Genomic DNA, 22,438 nt, shown 5'->3' with positions numbered 1-22,438 from the left:
TTGAAATCTAAACAGCTGGTTTCCAACCAAATGCAATGCAAATATTGGTTAGTAGGATAGTCAGAGATAATTTTCCCATTAATCCTTAGGTAAAAGGAAGATCTAAGCTTTGTGCTGTGAATAACATCTCTAATGACTTGCTTCACACTAACAGTAAAACTGTTTGCCTACTTTACAGTACTTAGATGATGTGACACTATTGCTCCTTCCTATCCAATAAGGCAGCTAACCCTATTGATCAAATGCTCCTTCCAGTATTGCATTAAAAGTGTAATCACTTGCTTATTTTTAACTGAAAATCCATTCTTACCTGTAATCTCTAATTTGCAAGTGACCATAACATCACAGCTACCTCTTCACATAGTCATATTTCTGTAACAGTGAGAAGAGAAACACAAAGTTAGAGAAAGTGTCAAGAGTTGTGTTTTATGTCAAGACAGTTCAGTTCTCATCCCTTCTGTTATTACCAGTCATAGAGAGGAGAAATACAATTATTTTCAAAATTTCTTAGTCCCTCTGTGACATTTAGGTACTCTGGCTGTGCGTTCCAAACAGCATTTTTTCATCCCTACTAATTTTTTGATTCAAGTCATGATAAGAAAGGCAGATATTTCAGCATGGATTCTCACTGTCAGTCAGTAAACATGTTCTGCCAACATTTTATGCAGCTTTGTACATTATGCAATATAATGATATTTTTAACTGTATGTAAATTATCTTTTTTGAATTCCCTGACCAAAAAATGTCCTGCTCTTGAAAACATTTAATGATGTGCATAAAAACTACTAGTAATCTCAGTTTAGCATGTGAAGAAATGTTTTCAAATCTAGAGGACATGAGTGTGCTTGAATTTAAATTACATCAATGTTCATGGAATAATATACAAAAAGTATAAATTATAAAATGGGCTGTGTATAAGATTTCATGTGTGTGGACTTGCAGCCCATGAGAAATATCAACAACAAACTTATTTCTATACAATAGATTCCTTTTAAGACAAGAGCTTCAGCATACTCTGATTCTTGCAACTTGCAACCTGACACTGGTACAAACATTCAGATCAATAAAGTAGTATGCACAAGTATATAATTGTAGAAATTCACTTTGTCTTAGTCAATAAAAACCTTATTTTTTTACATTAGGTTTTTCACATGAAGTCTTCACTCCTTCCCCTCAACAATAAATCCACAGAATGCTGAAGAAAGCTCAGTTCTCCAAAACTGAACTCCTTTTATGCTTTTATTCAGGAAAATCCCCAACTCTTATATGATTTTGCTTTTCACTCTATGAAGTCTTTAAGATGATAAATATTAGCTAAAACTGTCCTGCAATGATAGATTCATTACAAAAACCTAGCTGTTGAGCATATTTCTTTCAAAGAAGGAATATATTAGAAATGGGGTTTTTGCTGACCACAAGAAAATTTTTCAAAAACTCCTTCACAATTTCAGTTTATTTACTTTGCAATTTAAACCCCCAAATAAATAGATATAAATCAGCAATTGACCAGTAAAATCAAGTAAAGTTCCAGCAATGTGGGTTATTAGATTAAAGCATGAATTAATAAACTGCATTTTCATCATGTTTGGAAAAGGATTTTTAGAAATTTAGGATTATTACTCATATTCAAAGGCATTAACCTGTCACAGATTTCAAGGTCAGAAGAGACTATTATTTTACAAAGGTTTAAACTCTGTAATCTGCATCAAGTCCATAACTACTATTTGAAATATGCTAGTCTCAAACAACCAATAAATTAAATGTACAGAATGTGCTGGCTAATAGGACTAGGCCACTCTGAGTGTTTGAATCACTAAGCTTCCTCTTGATTCCCCACACTGTCGATTCCTGACCAATAGGAAAAGTGGCTCCACCCCAATTAACCCGATATTTAGGACAGTTGTAGAGGAAATAAAAATATGTGACCTTAATTCTGCTAAGGTTGGGGAAGGCAGTAATTTAGGATATCCTATAAATATTTTAGTTAGGTACCTGTCTACTTGCCTTGGTCTTCTGTGGGCACTGTGTGTGGTCAGTCCTGCTCAGGTCTTCCATGGAGCAGTTAATGTGCCTGCTCCCAAGTTCCTCTTGGAATGATGGCTTTGGGCATCTCTAGGAAAGGAACAAGCTCAGTGATCCTCAGAATAGCAAAAATTGGTATTTAAATATGTTATAAATCAACATTAATATTTCAAATGCTCCATGGCAAATAATTGTAGTATTTTTGATACAAGATTGGAAAACATTGCCTTGTAAAAATTAAAGTTGTATATCACCCTTGAAGGCTTGAGTGTGACTTCAGAGGGCTATTTATTTATAGACAGCCATGTATTTATTACATAGCCAGCAACTTTAGCTGTGGCTTGTTATGAATGCTTTGAACTGGTGACTGTGCCCAATAATAGAAATTCATCATTTTGTTTTCAGAAAATACTCAATATAAGAAACAGTATTTTAAAAAAAAGTATTTTGTACAAATAGAAAATTCTCCTAAGGGCATGCAAAAGTACTAATTTCGTACTCATATAAATTATTTTCAAGACACTAATATTAATGGTACATCACCTAATTTACAAACATAAATGGAAGCTGATACTGAACTATCTATTAATGCAATAAAAAACAAGTTAGAAGTATGCATTAACTGTTGAAATAATATAAACTGATGTATTTTTCTCATCTCCCCTTTAATCATGCAATATTACAGCACACAGATTTCTGTGCAGATATATAATCTTTATTACCATATTTACAACATAATTTTAAAATTATGTACATCTCATAAGAGACAATAACAAGAATGATAATGTTGGCTTTTCTTTATTTGTGAAAAAACCCATACTAAATGTGTTTAATATGCTTTTCTGCTTTATTACTCTGACAATATAAATGCACAATTTAAAAACAGAACACTTCCAAATGACTTCATTTTTCCTAAGGAAAGTATGGTTTTCAAAGGGTGCTATTGTTATTATTCCAATTTTTAGGCATTTGCATATACCTGCAATTAGAACCATGGCAATAATTCATTATTTTGAAGTGACATTTGAGATTCTTCTGTATAACTGTACTCAACCAGTTTGTGTTTTTAACTCATGTAACAACATTATAAGACTCAATATTGCTCATGTTAGGCCTTGAAATGAACCTCTATTGAGCAGTTTCACACTTCATAGGAATGTGATTTACTTTAAGTCTTAAGGAATGTTTGTCATTACAGATCTACTGAATTTATTTTCAGACATATATGTCTTAATAACCATTTTTGACACAGAAAATGTGAAAGAAAGATGATGACCCAAAGATGCGAAAAATAATCCAAAAAAAAGAGAAAGCTTAAGGAGTTTTGTAAATTAAATATGCATTGAGACAAATCTTCTAATTCTGTCTTCTCTTCTTAATTATAGAATTTAAAATCATAACTAATGTGCTCTTCTTTTTCTTATTACCAATGCTTGATTACTTTGTTGGTGCTGACCTGTAAATACTTCTCCACATGGCTGCTCTGGCAGAGCCAAGTATGTTACAGGTGTTTAGGCATTTCCCACAAAAGTTCTAGCTACACAAGGAGGAACTTAACAGATCATAGTAGGTAATAACTCAGTTGTTAGTCACTGGAAATGTGGCAGGCCTCAAAGACATGTTTTTGTCACATTATTCTGCCTTTGCAGAAAGTCTCTGCTAAAAGTTACTTCTAAGTGCCATTAACACCAGCACTGGAAGTTTCATCTTTTCCTCTGAAGGATTCCTTTACCAGTGGATTGCATCAGAGTCAGCCTTGAAAACAGGGAAACTCGGCAGCTCTGCCTTCTCACTGCTTTTGTAGAAGTCTAGCTCTTAAAACTGAGTGGTGCAGACTGTGTTTACACGCAGGATAGGATCTCTTGTAAGCAGTTGGTGCTGTTCTTGCACCTGGGTTGTGTTTGCCTCCACTTGCCACAAGACATGCTGGCCCTCCACTGCTGCCCCCAGCCCCTCTTGCAGACCCATGCAAAGGCTGGGCATGTTTCATGTACACAGAAATAACTCATTCTGGGTAAAAAAATAACCACAACACCCAAGCTAACTTTAGGCAGATTGCTTTTTCACCCTGACCAAGTATTTTGCTGCTTTAGATGCAATGACTGCCCACATTCAAACATAATTGCTCATGATGCTTTGAGGTTCTAGTGCAAAATCTCACAGCTGGGTGAGGTTCAGCTTTCTCACCAAGCTGGCATGACTGAGCTTGCCTTGCTGAACTCATCAGAAATGATATCTCTTGCTGCAACTCTCTTAAATTTGTTCAAAACATCTATTCATCAACTGAACGTATTTGTTTTAAAACTATATATTTTAGATTTTATTATGATAAATAATACCATACCCTTATAAAATCTCACCGTGTTCTGTTAATGGTTAGACTATTCAGATGTGATATAGCACATTCAAAAAGAAAATAAGCTTGTGGGAACCACCTATGCATTTGTCCAGTTCTAGTAAGTGTGAGATGATAGTTTCACTTGCATACACATGCCTGAGGTACATGGGAGTTTGACAGTCTTGACTAAACATGTTCACATGAAGAACAAGCAGAGAAAAAGAGAAAACCCTTATAGTATTGTGCTTCTTGTTTGTTTGTTTGTGTGGGGTTTTTTTTTGTTTTTTGTTTTACCTAATCAAAGTCATAAGAATATATGCACATGCTAATGAGGGTACAGACCCTTGAATTTCCCTTCTGTAGACAAGACAAGTCTAACCTGAACTTTGTTTTCCTTACAGTCTACTTGCCTGCTTACAGACTGGAAACTACTTAAACTAAATTGGTTGGACTGCTGAATAATGCACAAACCACTGTGTTGGCCTAACTCTGCAGTGCCCTGTTAGGCAACAGAGGGCATTAATAGAGGTGAAAATGCAGTTGCTACCACGAAGCCATTGGTTTTATACCACTGAAAATAGCACAGGTGATGAAGAAAACTGGTCCTCCCCATCCCATCTATAAAATCGCTTCAGGGGTCTACATTATCAAACACAGGGGAGAAGTGCTGAGAGCTTTTTGAACTCTACCACCCACACTAAGCCACCTTCTTTTTCTTCTGTTTAGAGGAGGGGGGCAAGAATTTTGGTATGGAGGTGTTCACCTCTCCTTGCCAGCATGTGCTGGGATTCTCCTGCAGCTCTTTCGAGCCTGTGAACATCACTCCTGAAATGGGGAGAGGTACTTGCTACCAGGTGAGCTGAGGCACTCCTGTCTGCCCTGGGGCTGAGATTCCATTAGGCAAACACTCCCTGCTCATTACTAAGGAAAGGAGGCAGAACAAACATGAAAAAGGCCTTCACTACTCCTCCTCTACCTTCCATTCTTACCTTGCTATTTTTTCCCTTAGCAACTTTCCGTCTTGTTTTTTTTGCAACTTTCCTCCTTGTTTTCATATCTCAGTTTTTGTGACTCATAGCCCTAGCTTATGCTGAGATATTTTTCAAAGGAGAATTTATTTCTTCTCCACTACTGAAAAGTATTGTTTTGAAGCTCGCTTTTCAATGGAGCTTTATGTTACTTTAGTGCAACTTTGCTTGCTTCCTAATTATTTTCATATTTCCATATTCTTTGATTCATCTATTTTATTTTGTTTCTTGTCCATCTTGTTACCTCACTTTCTCTAGTCATTCATTCCTTTTGTCTTTCTGAATGTCTTCCCCACCTGTTCATTCAGCTCTCCTCTCATATTCCCCTTTTATCCTTATCCCTCCTCTAATTTCTCTGTAGTTATTTTTTTCATAATTTTCAAGCAGTGTCCTGTATGGCTTGCTCAGCCTTTTAGTCCCTGGGGATGGGAAGGCAGAGGACTGGGAGGAGAGAAAATGAGGAAGGAGTTTGACTTGAGCACACTGTTGTCCTACAGGAAAAAGAAATGCTATCTTTGCAAAGTCCGTAAACACAGTTTGACTGACTCACTGTACGCCATACTGAGCAGCAACCTCCTTTCCTAGGATAATGAGAGCCTCGGAGGGATGGTGGTTCCCTGAAGTATGAAAACATGAAAGAGGACTTCCCCAAAGCCATTGGGTGGAGCACAAAGGATGTGGAAAGACTGGAGGGCTGGAGAGTAAAGATGATGATTGATAAAGGTGAGGAATTCAAGCACCATGAATATCAACAATTGAATAAGATGGCACTATAAATGTTTTGGCTTCCATTGACCATCAGCTGGTGAGGCTGAGGGAGTTTTGTGTCTGTGAGTCTGAATAAGTCCAATGCTATGAATTCTGTCATGAATTCCTTTATCAGTATACAATAGCCAAGCAAAAGAGGTGTAAATTACAAACTCAGTTCATACAAGTTTAACTGGAAAAAAAAGGACATTTTTGTTTTTAAATGTCTGAGATATAAACTTCTTTACTGCAGGTACAGGCTTAGTTATTACAGATGCATAAACAATACTGTATCAAAATCCTTAGGAATACTGATGAGTCATTTCAGGGATCTCTACCTGTGTGTTTGAACATCACCAGTTATGTCAATAATATCTGATTTCTGCATTAATCCTTTTTTCTTCCTTTTCTTCCTTCCTGCATCCTGATTAGTACATTTTCATTGTAGCTCCCTGTAACAGAAAAATATAAAAAAATGTCTTCCCCCTTAAAAACTTTTCCCTAATTTTTTATGTGAAAGAGACATGTGACATGATTGTGTTCTTCTGCAACCATCTTCATGTTTTTACATAGTTTTCTAAAAAGTGAAGACAAAGTCTTAAAACAAGAACGTCTAATTTGCATTTATTTTACAAAGATTTGAATTTCTATTAAAAGCTCCAAGAAATGTCAGACCCATAAGGAGGACTGTCATCACCATATCTCTGATACTGAAAACCAGCAAAACAGTGGTTTATGATATTACCTGAAATCTGAAGGATCGACCCTTTTTTCTAATGCTCCGTTTAATTCTTCATGCAAAAATTCTACAACAAGTTTCAAGGTGGAAAATCCAAAAAAGCTTGTCCTGTAATGGACGGTTCATGCTGTCCATACAGTCGTGCACTCTCACAATGCAGGTCTGCTGGATTTGTGTCGGTCAATTAGGAGAGTTATGAACTGACAGTATTATCAATAGTATATGATATTCTAATATAATTTGAACACAGGTCTGCCTAATTTTCTCATAATTAACTAAAACTCTTTTATTCTTTGGTAGTCAACAATGCAACAATGTAAAGATAAAAGCTTTTCAACATCCTTTGCTGGTAGCAATGCAATGAAAAAGGAAATTAAAACAGTTTAATTTTATTTTTTTTAATAAGATGTTCATTCTTTTGATTATCAGAGAAAAGTAGAGATCAAATGAAAGACAAAAAAGATACATAAACCAAGCTGATTACAAGAAAGGGTATAAATTAATTAGACTGAAATGTGTTTTGGTTTTGCAGCCATCTTTCTCTATAATCTCAATAAACATCTAAAATAATAAATGTTAAACGTGTGCCGAAACTAACGCGCATGTATCAACTTGTCTATGCTTACAAATGGAATAATTTAAACAGACCATGGCGAGGGAATTAGAGAAATAAAGGAACAACCACGCCTATCCTTGTAAAGCATGTACAACTGAATAGCATGAAAGAGCGTGAGTGAGTGAAAGAAAATTGTATGTGCGTGTGTATAAGCTACTTAAGGTGATGATATTAAATTAATGTATCACTAATGCAGGGTGGATGAGGTGGACCTGGTCAGCTTCCTCTTTCCATAACAAAATAAGATCTGATCAACACATTAATTAAACAAGCGTTTCATCTGTTAATTACTCTGTTATTGTCAGAGTTTTAACAATTCTTGTGAATGCAAGCCACAATGCTGAGATTTTACAGGACAGATCCTTATGACATTAAACTGACATAACTGCAAGATTTTAATATGGGATGGAGTCAGCATGAAGAAATAAGTGACTACTTCTGGAATTATAAATTTATCCAAGATGTACTCCACATAATGTAGAAGTCACAATGGGTCTTTTGTGGTTTCTATAGCCACCAAACCAGATTATCATAACAAAATTCTATAGAACATGAAAATTATCACAGTAGGAAGAGTATCTCGTCATGAATGCCAAAGCATCAAGTAGAGACTGAGATATCTAATTCCATGTTCAAAGTTTTGCCCTAGTAATGCAAGGCAATGTTTTTTTTTGTTTTTTTTTTTTTTTTGTTTTTTGTTTTTTTTTTGTTTTTAAGTTGGACACATAATTGGAGGTTCTTTTTGAACATTATGAAGCAGATAGGAAAAAAATGACCAAATGTAAGTCATCTGGAAGTCATAGTCAATGTGAAACGTGAAGTTATCAATAATTATATACTTGTTATGCAATTTGAAAACAGATTTTCAAATACAAAAATTCTATCTATATGCTAGCATATATAGTAAGACTTAGGAGCACTCCAACATCAGAGAACCCCTATCATGTCCTGTGGAAAAAAAAAAGAAATCATCCCATGTTCCCACCATCTCTCCATCTCCTCTGTGTCCTGATTTCCACTGGATGAGAACTTGTGCATGTGGAAAGCCCTTTGTATAACAGTAGGTCGCAATAGATTTCTCAGGACAAGAACAGGGTCAAGACTGCAGGAAGCACTGGGGACACCCAAGCTCACTATTTAAACCATAGAACCACAGAATGGCATCATTAAAGATCCTCTAGTTCTAAGCCTCCTGCCATAGAAAGGGACACCTTCACTAGACCTGGTTGCTCAGAGCCCCATCCAGCCTGACCTTGAACACTTCCAGGGATGGAGCCATTCACAACTTCTCTGGACAACCTGTTAAGTGCCTCAGCACCTGCACAGTAAAGAATTTTTTCCTAAAATCTAATCTAAACCTATTCTCTTTCAGATGGAAGCAATTTTCCCTTATCCTGTCACTATGTGCCCTTGTAAAAAGTCTCTCTCCATCTTTCTTGTAGCCTCCCTTCAGGCATTGAAAGGATGCAATTAGGTCACCCCAAAGCCTTCTCTTTTTCAAGCTGAATATCCCAGAGAATGTATAGTTATCTAATACTAAAATTATGCCAAGCATAAGAATGTGTCTTTCTTCAATTGTCATTAGACATTTCAGTGGGAGTCAATGTCTTGGGTTAGGGTTAATACACAGAATGTATACTAAGAATTCATATAGTATACAGAATGTAACAGTTAATCTCCACTGGAAATTATGAGAACTTGAACAGAAAAAAATGCTTCCTGAACTTTTGTCTTTTCCCACATTTGTGTCAACTCCTCTACCAATAGGCTCAGTAATTTGTGCTTGAATAATACTTTAAGGCTTAGGAAGTAATTATTAAATGTTTCTGGTCTTGGTTTAAGGTCTTCAGCAGCATGAGTCTCCAACTCTTTTGCCCCTTTTTTTTTAGCATGTTGAGCTTTTATAATCTCTCACCATACATAGTATCTAACAATTTTCAAATCCTAAGTGCAGCTTTTTAGATGTTGCTTTAAAATTCTTTACCATTAGTATTAGGTGCTTTTTTCTAGTAGTGTTCTTACCAGAATTGGATAATGTAAACTCTCTGTCTTTTCCTCCCAATCTCCATATCCTATCTGAGGGTCCTACTTACTCTGCTTTGTGGACTGCTAGCATCAGAAACTTGTGTTCAATTGTTGCTCCTGTATAATTTCTCTACTACAACATGAAAAAGGCCAAGTACGCCACACTTTGTCGCTGTTTTTATTGGTAAAACCTGCCTTCAGTAATCCCATGTCCCTGAGACCAGAGGGAAAGTCTGGAGCCAGGAAGGCTTACCTTCAATGGAGGAGGATCAGGTCAAGGAATATTTAAACACACTGAACATAGAAAGATCCATGGCACCAAGTGCTGAGGGAGCTGGCTGATGACATTCCAAAGCCACTCTTGATAATCTTTGAAAGGTTGTGGGTATTGCGGGAGGTTCCCAAGGCTTGGAAGAAAACAAATGTTATTCCTATCTTCAAGAAGGTCAAGCAGGAGGATTGCAGGCTGGTAAGGCTCACCTCAATCCCATGGAAGGTGATTGACCATGTAATCCTGGAAGCCATACCCAAACATATTAATGATAAGAATGTGACTGGAAGGAGTCAGCATGGATTTATGAGAGACATCCTGTCTGACCTACCTGATGAAGTGACTACCCTAGTGGACAGGGAAAAAAAACAGTGAAATATTTTTTGCTTTAACTTTAGCAAGGTTTTTGACACTGTTTGCCATAACATCCTTAGATGAAACACTGAAGTATGGACTAGATAAGTAGACAGTGAGGTAGATTGAAAACTGGCCCAACTTCTGGGCTCAAAGGGATGCAATCAGGTGCCAAAGCCAGCTGAAGGCCAGGCAGTACTGGAGTACCTCAGGCTGGCACTGAGGGATCTGGTACTGCTAAACATCTTCATTAGTGACCTAGACAGTGGGACAAAGTCATAGGTAAGACAGAGTGTGGGTCCTCTGAAAATTTACAGATGATCCAAAACAGATGAGGAGCTGATACAAAAGAGAGTCCTGTCACCATCCAGATGGAATGCGGCCAGGGGCAGAGAGTCCAGCAAAGGGCTACAAAAGTGATTAATATCTGGGAGCATCTGACTCTGACATGCACTCAGAGGGTGGGAATTGTGGCTTCTAAGTCTGGAGGAGTCTCAAATGGGATTTTGTCAATGTACATAAACACCTGATGGTTGGAACAAAGACAATGGGCCCAGGCTGTTCTCAGTGATACAAGGGACAATGGAACACAGGAAACTTCACGTAAGTGGAAGAAAAAGCTTTTTTACTTTGAGAGTACTCAAACACTGGCAGAGGTTGCCCAGAGAGTCGGTAGAGTCTCCTTCATTGGAAATATTCAAAATCCAGCTGGCCACAGTCCTGAGAAACCTGCTCCAGCTGGCCCTGCTCTGAATACAAGGTTTGGATAAAATGATCTCCAGAGGTATCTCCCAACCTCAGTCATTCTGTGATTTTGTGGTTCTGTAAATGACAGGATACAGGTTCAGTAATTGGCATGATATAGCATTACACTGTTAGGTGAAGCCTAACGCTGCTTTTCCTACAAATAGGCACCTTTTATTTTAATGTGATTTTTTTTTTGTTATTGTCAAGATATTGTACATAAAGAAAAAAACTTGAAAACCCTTTAGGGGTGATTTCCCTAGTCTTTATTAATTGAAAGTTGCTCTCAGATGCCACAACTAATTTTATAAAGGTATTCCATTCCTGGAAAAATTGATACAGAAATGCATGAAGCACTTAAAACCAAACATATTAGGGCCAGGAAAAAACCCCAGGACAATAATAAAAATAGAAGTAGAAGGTTAAAGAATTTTAAAGCTGGGTATAAGATACTTTCCTGTAAAGTGACAGGGAAAGTAGGAGTGATAAATTACTAAAAAGGAAAAATAAAAGTTTATGTGTTCATTTTTTAAGACTCTATTATTTTATATACTGCCTCCCCCTCCCCCAAATAACAAAGGACTTATTTGCTTGATTTTACAGTACTTAATATGGGACAATAAGCTGGGATCTCTAGACAAGTAGTGACGGAGAGTAGAGGTGAGCACCTCCCAGAGGTGAATCCCCCCCATCATCAACCATTTTTACAGAGGGACCATCTTACCCTACAGAGGAGCGAGGGAACTTAGGAGAATGTGTTCATGACCTGCAGTGAAATCAGTATCTAAACTTCACAAGAAAGACTCTTGGACAATCTTTCAAACCAACACAGACCAGAGTTAAAAGCTTCTAATATTTTCAATGAATTTCAATTTCAGGTGCCTGGGAACAAAATAAATGATTCATAGATTTATGAAAGCTGTTTTGACGTAATTATTTGTCTGAGTTATGGTAGGATAAAGACTGGGTAGCAAAGAGTTTCTGGACATGTATATCTCAAAAATAATCTCAGAAGTGTCTTGAGGCACCTCAGCAATGTAGGCAAAACTAGGTGGTGGCAAAGGGCATTTCACATGTAGGTGAGTTGGGATGGAGGAATCTGGGAGTTGAAATAGGTACTGTATATCTGCTGAGCTAGGAAGGTTTAGAGGGCTTCAGGAAACTCTAGGGAAGCAGCATAGGAGGAAACAGGAAAGGCCTGTGGGGATTATGGGGGCTGTGAGAGCTCAGCAACTTTCCAGGCTTTCCTCTCCCAGAAGAAGGGGAGAGGCCTTAGACAGGCCGTGGAGGTTTCAGAAGGCCGTAGTGTCAAAAGGGTCCAGAATGCCTTTCCCACGTTTTTCTTGAAAAAAACTCCACTTACAAGCTGATTTGATTTAATAATCACAGATAGCAGCCAACACAACCTCCCATACAGAGGTTTATTGAAGGCTTATAGGCATTATCCTCCCACACTTGGTGCCATGTTGTGTCATGAGAAGGAGGAAAGGATGAAGCTGGGCTGGGGGCTCAGGGACAGAAGGGGGCTGCTGACCTTCAAATAAAGCCTGAGAGATGAGCAAAGCAAGATGCAACAACTGTTGCAAGAAGGAGCTAAAACCAGCTGCTGACCATTTATTTGAACTGGTTCTTTGGAGAGCAACAGACACCAAATTTAGTGTAGATAGACAGGCCTGTACAGTCAGCCACTTCCTCTGGCTCTTGCAAAGAGTTCAACACTGTCCCAGAAGTTTGCCACCTTATGTACCTGCTTATTTTGCTCCATCCTAAAGCCAGCTGTGCAATAAGCTTAGGAATAAATGTAATTTGAAAGAAAATCAGTGGAGTAAGAAATATCCTACATGTATTCCAGTGTGTAGCAAAATTTTGCAGGAGATCAATATACCCTAACCACCAGTGAAATCACCCATCCAACTGCAGGAATGCCAGTGAGGACATTGCATGATTTTCCATGTAAGCTACACAACACAATACATCTTAATATAAATCTCTAAGAATGTACACTCAATACTCCATTTTATTGACTTTGAATACCAATGCCAGTGTTGTCTTCTGAATAATTTCTGTATTTCCTTAAATAATGTTTAAGACATATACATATGGATAAAGAATTTTACATTTCAGTGCAATTCAGCTAAACAGCTTCCAGTTTCCTTGTCTTCCTGAAGGATGATTTTTAAAGGTCTTGGTTGAGGTTACAGCTGGTCTTGCAGAATGGATGGTATGTGGAAGGTATACATCCATCTTGGTTTTTTTCAGACTGTACCCTTTGTCAGACTAGTGTTGATCACATATACGGGACTAGTACCAGTTCTGGTAAACCCTGCTTTGCAGTGCTGAAGTCAACTAAAGAGTTAGGTAAACATATAGAGAAATAACCTTAAAGACTTAAACTAGTTCTAAAAGTACAGATGTTACTGGTTAGAAGTAATCTCTCTAAATATTTTAATTGCTTTTGTTCGTTACTAGCCACAGAAAACTGAGAAGGATCCAAATGTAAACAAACTTACTGGCCACAGAGAACTGAGGAGAATCCAAATGTAAACAATCTAATTGGGAATTTTTTTTTACAAACATTAGCTAATCAGATATACAACCTTTTCGTATGTTGTGGATAGCGCAGTAGCATTAGCGAGATCGCGAGATCACAGACTAAATTTTCTCTTAAAATGTTAACTTCAGAGCACAGAAAGAAACTATCCATAGCACCATTTAAAGAGGGTATTTTTTTTAATATTATGGAGTTAAATTAAGAAGGTAATGAAGAAAAACTCTCTGAAGCACTTTCCACTTAAACTTGTCACACTGGTACATAAGAGTTTGATCAAGAGTGTATACTTTTGAACAGAAATAAAGAAATGAAGAGAGTGTTCATCTCATCTAGTCACAATCTAATTGATACTCCAGGAAAGCCCTCATTATTTCATCCCATATTTAGTGAAACAGCATCTCTTCTGCAAACCTTCTCCACTAATTGTGGTAAAATTTCTAGATGCACAGAGAACAGTAACAGTAAGAAAGTCAAAGTACTGCCTGTATTTTAACCTGTCACATGTATTGGTACCACTGTGTCTTTTAATTGTAGTCACAGAAGTTCCATTTGATTAAAACAAATATGTCATTGGCATTTCATCAACATTCCTATTTACACTAACTGAATTTGCCTAATGACAGTAACCCACATTTACAGAAGTTCACATGAGCTTAAAGAAAAAGAAAATTAATAAGGAAGGAACATTTTGCAATATGTCAAAACTGTGAAAAAAAGGATCATTCTTTTTACTCCAGTAGCACAACACTGGAAACTGAGTTTTAAATTTTTCTGTTCCCTTCTTTTCTTCTCCTTGAGATTAACAATTACCTTTTCCTCATTCACAAGAGACATTATTGCCCTTTTGCAATTCTCATTGCTGCACAGAGGTTTATAAAATGTTGTAATTCTCAAAAATCATTCATATCTGCAAATTTTATTAATCCTCAGGGAAGGGGAAAAAAAAAAGAGTAAGCCCTTGGCGTTTATGTTGTTACCAGAGAAGGCCATGTTCAAGGATACTTGGGAGACATGTCCAAGGAAACTCTTTTAAATGCAATTATTTGTGTGAGAGGAAAATGAAGAAGTAAGTTAGAGCTGCACAAATTTCTGTGTCAAGAGAAGCCAAAAAAAGCACTGGGGCTTAGTTATTTTCTTATAAAATTCCTTATTTCTTATACAGGTGAAATGCAGTAAAACAATATCCTGCAAATATGTCAATTTTCTACCTTTATCTACATATGGGAAAGCAATACTCAACAGTTAATGAAATTGAATGAAAATGTCTATACAGAGCTGTTAAAAGAGACCTTTTTGGCAAATGACTGTTTAAGATTCTCAAGGTTATTTAAATGCATGCCATTCATTAGCTGAAGATTACATTTCTGTACACATTTTTAATTTTCTTTATGCTATTTGCATATTTCCTCAAACCCTATTTCCTCTTCCCCTAGCCTAGGATATTTATATTCAGCAGAGCAAGGAAGCAGACCAGACATAGCAGTACTAGATGTAGCAGTAGAAGATGTAGTAATAGAATTACAAAACAATAAAGCTACAAAACTAGTATCAGCTGTAGTAATATTTACAAAACCTTAGTCATTCTACTTTCCCCCTTGTGTCTGTAACATTATTTTTTTTCTGACACGCACAATATATAAACACCACCAAAATACTGTTTTCTCTAGAGTATTAAAGATTTTCTTATTAATTATAAGAAAATTAATGTTTGCAAGCATACCTACAATTTGTTGAATTCATACTTCTATTTGTTAAAATAACTATTTTTCTTAATTAGATGAACCTAAATTATAAATTTGTACAGAAAAAGAAAGACATCCTTGGGATATTCTATGTTTTCACACAGAATCCAGAAGGATTATGACTAATTTTTGTTCTGGCTTTTATTCTCATTGGCAATTCCTGAGTTTTTCCTTATACTACTGTTTTATATAAAAATACACAAAATTGTCTCAAGGGGCTCCCCTTCTAAGAAGATTCATCTTCCAGAAAAAGTTCTTATCTGATGCTGTAGGAAAGAGAGGGGAGAGAAGAGAGGAACATGTCTACAGTTCCATGAAATGCACATAAACTACAGCTCTGTTTTCAACAGAAACCTGTCTAAATTATAGAGTAATGTATTAGGAACTTTGCCAAATCTTTCACCAGAAAAAATAATAGCATGCAACTTTGAACTAGTGTCCTCATTTGCCTTAACAAATTGTGTTTGATTCATTAATCGGAGTTAAACAATAGTTATTTTGGCCAGCATTCAACATCAGAGTGTCACTTTTTCCTTTTGCTGTGTTCCAGCAAGGATATTTCATTACTTTTTAAATAGTTGTCACATATATTGTGATCAGAACTATTAAAATAGATGTTTATATTTAGATTATTCATGTTAAATCCTCTTAAAATATAACTACATGGTCTTAGGCTCTGCCACAGCAAAAAATTGCCTAGCAAATACCTGGGTATCTCAAAATTACTCCTGCAAAACTCAAGCGACTTTTAGAAACAGTATTCATGAGGAAGTTGCAGTACAGAACTGAGATTAAGTCTCCTGTTGTAGACTCTAGCTAACTCTCAGTATCACAGTAGAGAACGGCATTAGAGTCTATAATCAATGTTAATTCCAGAAGCATCCATTAGAAAATCTTGTTCATTTACCTGTCCTTTGTACATTAACTCCAGATTGTGACTGAGACTTCTTGGTTTTTACTAAAAAAGGTTTAGATCTTTAATAAAAAGCTCTATCTTGGGGCATGCTCTCTCTCCCTGGGGACAGAAGGAATGTTGCTCCAGTCTGTGTCACCAAAAAAAGTGACAGTGCAAAATATTATTAGATAATCTGATCCAAAGAATTAAAATATCAGGCATTCTAGAGAAAACAAAAACAAAAGCAAACCCAAAAACAAAGGGAGGGCTTTCCAAAACAAGGACTTGTAATACTTGGATCTGAGGAGAAGTTACTTTCTGATTCTAAGTCAATGATTGACAATATCTTATCCCTTGCTGCTGCCTGTCTTTGATACATTCCAGTCTTGGAGGAAAAGGAATTAAAATTTCCCTGGAGTCTATGCTGTGCATCAAAACTTGTAAAAATTCTTTCCTGGCTTACTTACAAACAAAGTGAATCCATTATCCATGGGATAAGCTGAATTCAATAAAAGACACTGCAATAAATATTTCCTGCATTTTAAAAGCAAGTATGACTCTGTAAAACTCTCATAAACTTCACAGGTATAGTTTTCAAACAGTGAGGGTTTCTTGCCTACCCCTTCATTTGAAAAGCACTATTTAAAGGGTTTCCCTCTTTAAATAGTTACAGACTTTAAATATACAATGCCTTTTGTAGGATCATTATGCCTAAAAAAACTACACTTCTTTATCTACCTTGACAGCTTAAATAGCCTTCTAAACTTTTTAAAATACCTCTTTCTATCATTATATTAGTATTTCTTTATTTTGATCCAAATTTATATTATTTTATAAACATGGAACATCTTGCTAATACTATGCACTGTAATGCTAAAATTCCTCAGTCTTTACTGAAAGTTCTCCCTGTAACATTCCAGTAAATGCAGTTCCCTCTCTTTAAGTGCCAATTCCAGTTAAGCCTTCAATTTAAACTAAAACTTCTGGATTTAGCCTCTATATGTTTTACTTTCTATTATGCTATTTTATCCTACATTTTTAATTCCTATTCACAATGTGCAGTCCACCTGTTCCTGTCAACTTTGGCTGGATTTTTCCAGTGTTACATCATCCTCGCCATGGTTTATTAAAGCCAATTTTTTAAAGCAGTGTCACAAATAATGACATTAAGCAGAACTTGTTCTAAGAGTCGTCCTTGGAAAATATAACTTCTAGCCTCTATCCATCTGGAAAATTCTCTTATCATTGTAATCTTCTCTTCAGCTACCATGTTAATAATTCCATAGTCCTTATTTTAACTTCCACTTTCATTTCCTTTCCTTTGATATCAATTTCGATTCCTTTGAGTCACTGCTTAAGTGAAACATAGATTATTAAATTGAATTCAGTGATCCCACCTGAAGGATATAAAAGAAAGATGCACTATAACATGACACAACCTACTTTTGCCAAAACCATATTGAATTTATCTTATTTAAACTTCATGTTCTTGGTTACTCTTCCATACAAAATCTGCATACTTTATTAAAGATAAATGAGAATTCTTTTGGATATTCCACTCTTCCTTATCAGATACATGTATCACACTTACTTGCTTCTAATGGGAAGCAATAAAGTACTGTGACCAAAACTGCAGCTTCTTTTAAAACAACTCACTGGGCATTATCCAGGCTGTTCAGATTTCACACAATACCTGTCTATTTTTGAATTCACCATGGATGTTATCATTTTCATTTCCTATTCCTGGATAATCTTTTCTTAGTCATTTATATAATTTCTTCAATTAAAACTGAGGCAAAGTATTGAGATGTGTGACATTCAATGTCCCCTAATCTCCATCTGATTCTCAGGATATGACGCCACTTGTGCTTTTCATATTATTTCTATAGTACTGTGGTAAGAAAGCTTATGCTTTTACACTTTTGTTTTGTTTCTTTGAAGGATCTAGCTCAGATAGATATTTTGATCTTTTGACTCTATTTTTCAGACCTACACACTGATAGACAATCTCATTTCAGTAAATTCCCTGATCACCTACTATGTCCAGTTTGAGGTGTTTAATGGTCCAGGCAGGCCCATAGTTCTTTCTTTTCTACATACTGCTGCTTAAAACTCAACCCCAGATTACTGAAATTTTCTCTTCATGTGATTCCATGGGTCATTTGCATTTTAGTCCATGAGTGCCTCTTTGTTGCTTTTATTGCCTCAAAAAGTGGAAGCTCTAACTATTACTAATCTTTGTCTACCCTGTGCTTGAGCCTATTGTGGGAGTTTTGAACCAATCTGTGCTTGCTCATTCCAACAATACTGTCTCAAACTACATTTCTCTCAGCTCAGTCCAAACTCTTGCATTACGGTTCATGGCTTTTAAAGTAAATGTAACATGGTAGTTATGATTCTTTTCTTATTAAAGAAATTTGTCTGGTATTTTCTCCAAGAACATCTAAGCTGCTGTCATGGTATAATTAATACTGTAACTTATTAGCTATTTCTTTTTTGTCAAAACCATTTCTAGGAAATCTATGTATTTCTCTCATAGTTTTTAAGAGTCTTCTAGCACATATAAAACTCTGTTTTGCAGATTATAAAATGTGTTAGGGAGTGCTCTTGGCTCCTTTAAAGACCACATCTTCTTTTGGTTAATTCTCTAATTTTTCTCTTACATGCTAGGAATATGACTATGGGAAGTTTCAGCTTTGACACCTGTTGTGAGTAAAAAGGAGTCATAGGATTAATAAAGATAGTACATGAAAAGAGGTATGATGAGTAACACTCAAGCAACTCCTGTATCAGCCCCTCCTATGCAATTTTATTATGCATCTTTGATGTGAGAAAAAATAAAGCTGTGCAGAACAAACACATCCGGTTTCAAAGTATTTGACAAGCTGCTGTCATTCTGTTCTTGATTTATACGTATGTAACTAGAAAAAATTGAGATGAAAGTGTGATACAGAACTAATTCAAGATTTTAAATGTACCAAATGTGTTTTATAAGAGGCACAAAAGCATTTGTCTCAAAGCACTTAATGCCCTCACCTCTGCTAGATGTTTAGGAAAATACAACAGACAGACATTATGAGAGAAAAATAAAATTAACCTGCTTTACCACCCTTTTGAAGGTCCATTACATTCATAGTATCTCTCACAGAATAAAAATAGAAAACTGATAGTATAAGAAACAAAGCATGTGTGCATTGTCTTTTCCCAGCATACTCTTCAACTCTGCCAATCAGTGTTTAGGGACTTCCAAAGTCAAGTACTCAGGAATGTGTCTCTAGCAATCACTGATGAGCAGACCTTATGCTATTTTTTCTGATCCTTTTTCTGACATATTTATGCTTCTTTCCTTTATAATAAGATAGTACTAAGGTGCACCATATGATTATTTACTATAAAAATAAACATGCCTGCTTTTACTTGTTTTTATCTTATTGCCTTGGCATTCTTGTTGAGACCTTTAAATTCTCAGCTTGCAAGAAACTGTGATTAAATATTCCCTATTATTGTCCATATGTCATTCGTTATGTTGCAATTCCCTGTCATAGTCCTTTTCCTCACCTATCTAACCTACTACCCACTGCCTTACATTGTTGATTCTGGATCTAGTTTCCTTGTAAGAAAACCACTTTTTAGTTTTTTTCTTGATAGCTTCTCTGCCTCCTGTAGGTGCTTTCTGAGATGCCTGGACTAGCATGCAGAATTTTCAGTGTGTATTCCTTCATTCACACAGTGGCAGGATTCTGCTTTCAATTTTGCATCCCCCTTCTTCCTTTTCTAATAAGTTTTGATATTCCAGTTGCTTTTCAAATGCCCCTGAGTAATGACCTGAGGTTTTCCAAGAAACAAAAATTCCTTTACCATGAGGGGTTTCTGCATTGGAAAGCTGTTCATGCTTTTTCCTGCAACTCAGGACCAAGTGTGTACACTTGCAGAAAACAATCACTTCTATTTTGGTAATCATGAAGATCAGTTGGCTAAACACTTGTTAAACACAGAAAAAAGCTGCCCTACTTTCTTACCAACAAGACATATTTTGTCTTCTACTGCTCAATTTTTTCATTAATTCAGCTTATGACATTTCACCACCAATCACTTCCTTTTAACATCTTTTGATTTGGACAAAGTTTTTGAACTAGTTTTGAAAAAAAATAGTTTTAATATGAGCTTTTTTCTTCCTTTTGCTCTTGGTTTTGGCCTGAAGTATTATAGGGAAGGGGCTTTTGGCAAAGCCCCTTCCCTATAATATTTCCTTCACTGTCACTTGGAGGTAAAAAATTCTGGATCTTCACTTTCAAATAAACTGATATAGCAGCAACAATTTTCCTGGATTTTTACTGGGAGACACAGTTTTTCAACCAAGTGTTAAAAATGCCCATGCAGTTTAAATAAACTGTTTCAATCTAATTTAAAGATTCATTATCTGTGTTTCAAATTATTTTATTAAAACAAGAACTATTTAATAAAATGAAAATGTTTAAATTCATAAAAGTTTTTTATATAAAGATTTGGAGGTATATATACTTAAATGGCAAAGAAGGAAATTACCTAGCATTTGTTTGAAATTACTCTAATACCTGATTATTTCCCCTTTGAAAAAAGCACATGAAAATCAAGATCTGCTGTGACAACAGGTATACTCAGATCATGAAAAGTACACTTTTTGCTAGACAAATACTGGTTTTCATATAAGAATAGTAATTAGAATTAATAAGTGCAAACAAGAAAAGCTGGCTTAAGCACAGAGGGTGCATTTTATTATTCTGTGATGTAAAACTGATATAAATAAAAATTTGAATAAGCATTTAAATTAAAACAGTTTCAAAATTGGAGGATTTTATCTTAAATTTCAGAGTATGCTTGTATTTTAATATGAGAAAAACAGAAGTGCAAAAGTACGAGTCTATAGACTCCAGTGCCTTATTCAATCCAACCCTCCTGTGGGAATGAGTAATGTGGAAAGCTTCAGACCACTGATAATAATTATTCTCTAAATTAAAGATCTTCTTTAATGATTAAGAAAGCCAAATTTTCAAAGCTAATTAGTTTCTCAGTAAGTGTCATTGTTGTTTATTGTTCAGGAACTCTTAAGGTAATTAGTATGCCTGACCTAAATTAGGCACATTTTGCACATTTTGTTAATGCACAGTAGAAGACACCCCTGACCAAAATATATGCTGTGCCTCTCTCTTCTCAGGTGGCCTACCAAGGAAGCAAATTTCACATCCAAGGATGTGATCCAACATAAACATCTGTCTGCAGGTTCTTGGTTACTCGACCAACAAAGGTTGCACCATCCTGCTGCTCAGGGAAAAGTGGCTTCCATGTTTTCCAAACTCTTTATTGGTGCTATGTTGCTTCATGTGTAGTGAGCACAGCCAGACAGAAAAGCACTCTGAACTATCAAAGGAAGCAGTAAGGACTGGTTTGCCATTCTATCTCAATAGCTTGCTATCTCAGCAGTAGAAAGTAGCTGATTTTACAGAAAAAGAGAAGAAATCATAAATTATTGAAAAATCCCTCCTGCCTATAAAAAATGTACATAATCTCTTCCAGCTTCCAACTATTAGCATTTTAGAACTTTCTGAATGAAAGGTGAAACTGCTTTTAATATCCAAGATCTAATTATTAGATTATGAGAAAGCATGCAGTCCTTCCCAGCTTGTCTTCTCTATTGTTACCAATTGTGTACCCATCTAACACGCTCCTTCTTTTTTCCAAGCTCGAGAATCCGGTCCACTTAATTTTCACAACTACAGTCTTTTTTTGTTGCTTTTCTTGGTACTGTTTTTGTTTCTACTACCCCTTTTATGAAATAGCTTAACAGAATTGCAAATATATACTTTTCAATATATGGAGGTACCTGTGGCTACAGAGAATATAACATTAAACATTAAGAGGTTCATGTTGTTTCTTTCAAAAGAATTATGCTGGTTTATTTCCCTTTGATTGACATTAGCCACTGAGCTCAAGCTATTTGCAGAGAACCTGTTCTCAGCAAAGTAGCAGCAAGGCTAGAGCCTGCCATTCTATTCACATCCCATTAAGTCCATTACTATATTAATTTGAAATTTTAGTTATCAATTTAGCAACTTTAACTCCCCTTTGAGTGAAACATGGTAACATTTTTGTTTTACTTTGGGTAGCCAGCCTTAAATATGGCTGCCATGAATACAACAAATTCTCCATTGTTGCTGTGTTAGTACTAATCTCCTTTCACACATCCTTTATGAAAAGATGGTCACGTCCAGCTGCCAACCTCCCCTACAACACAATTTACATAATTTTTCTTTTCCCTATTTAAAACCATTTATAATCACAGAAAAACCTCTAGTTCTATTGCAATTTTAATTTAGGATCTTTTTTTGG

At 35.9% G+C, this 22,438-nt stretch overlaps 1 long non-coding RNA gene across 1 annotated transcript in view; it reads right to left on the bottom strand.

The window, feature by feature from the left end:
• Positions 1–244: 244 nt before the first annotated feature.
• LOC141730662 (uncharacterized) overlaps positions 245–22,438 on the bottom strand; it is a 25,668-nt gene continuing 3,474 nt past the window's right edge. The window contains exons 2-3 of the long non-coding RNA XR_012582258.1: positions 1,993–2,112; positions 245–372 (exon numbers count right to left, since the gene is read on the bottom strand). This is a non-coding gene — a long non-coding RNA (uncharacterized LOC141730662). The remainder of the gene's footprint in view (positions 373–1,992; positions 2,113–22,438) is intronic.

The sequence above is a fragment of the Zonotrichia albicollis genome, chromosome 1 (assembly GCF_047830755.1).
Source record: "Zonotrichia albicollis isolate bZonAlb1 chromosome 1, bZonAlb1.hap1, whole genome shotgun sequence".
Lineage (NCBI taxonomy): Eukaryota > Metazoa > Chordata > Aves > Passeriformes > Passerellidae > Zonotrichia > Zonotrichia albicollis.
The sequence above is the reverse complement of the archived record's forward strand: the minus strand, read 5'-3'. Positions and strand labels throughout refer to the sequence as shown.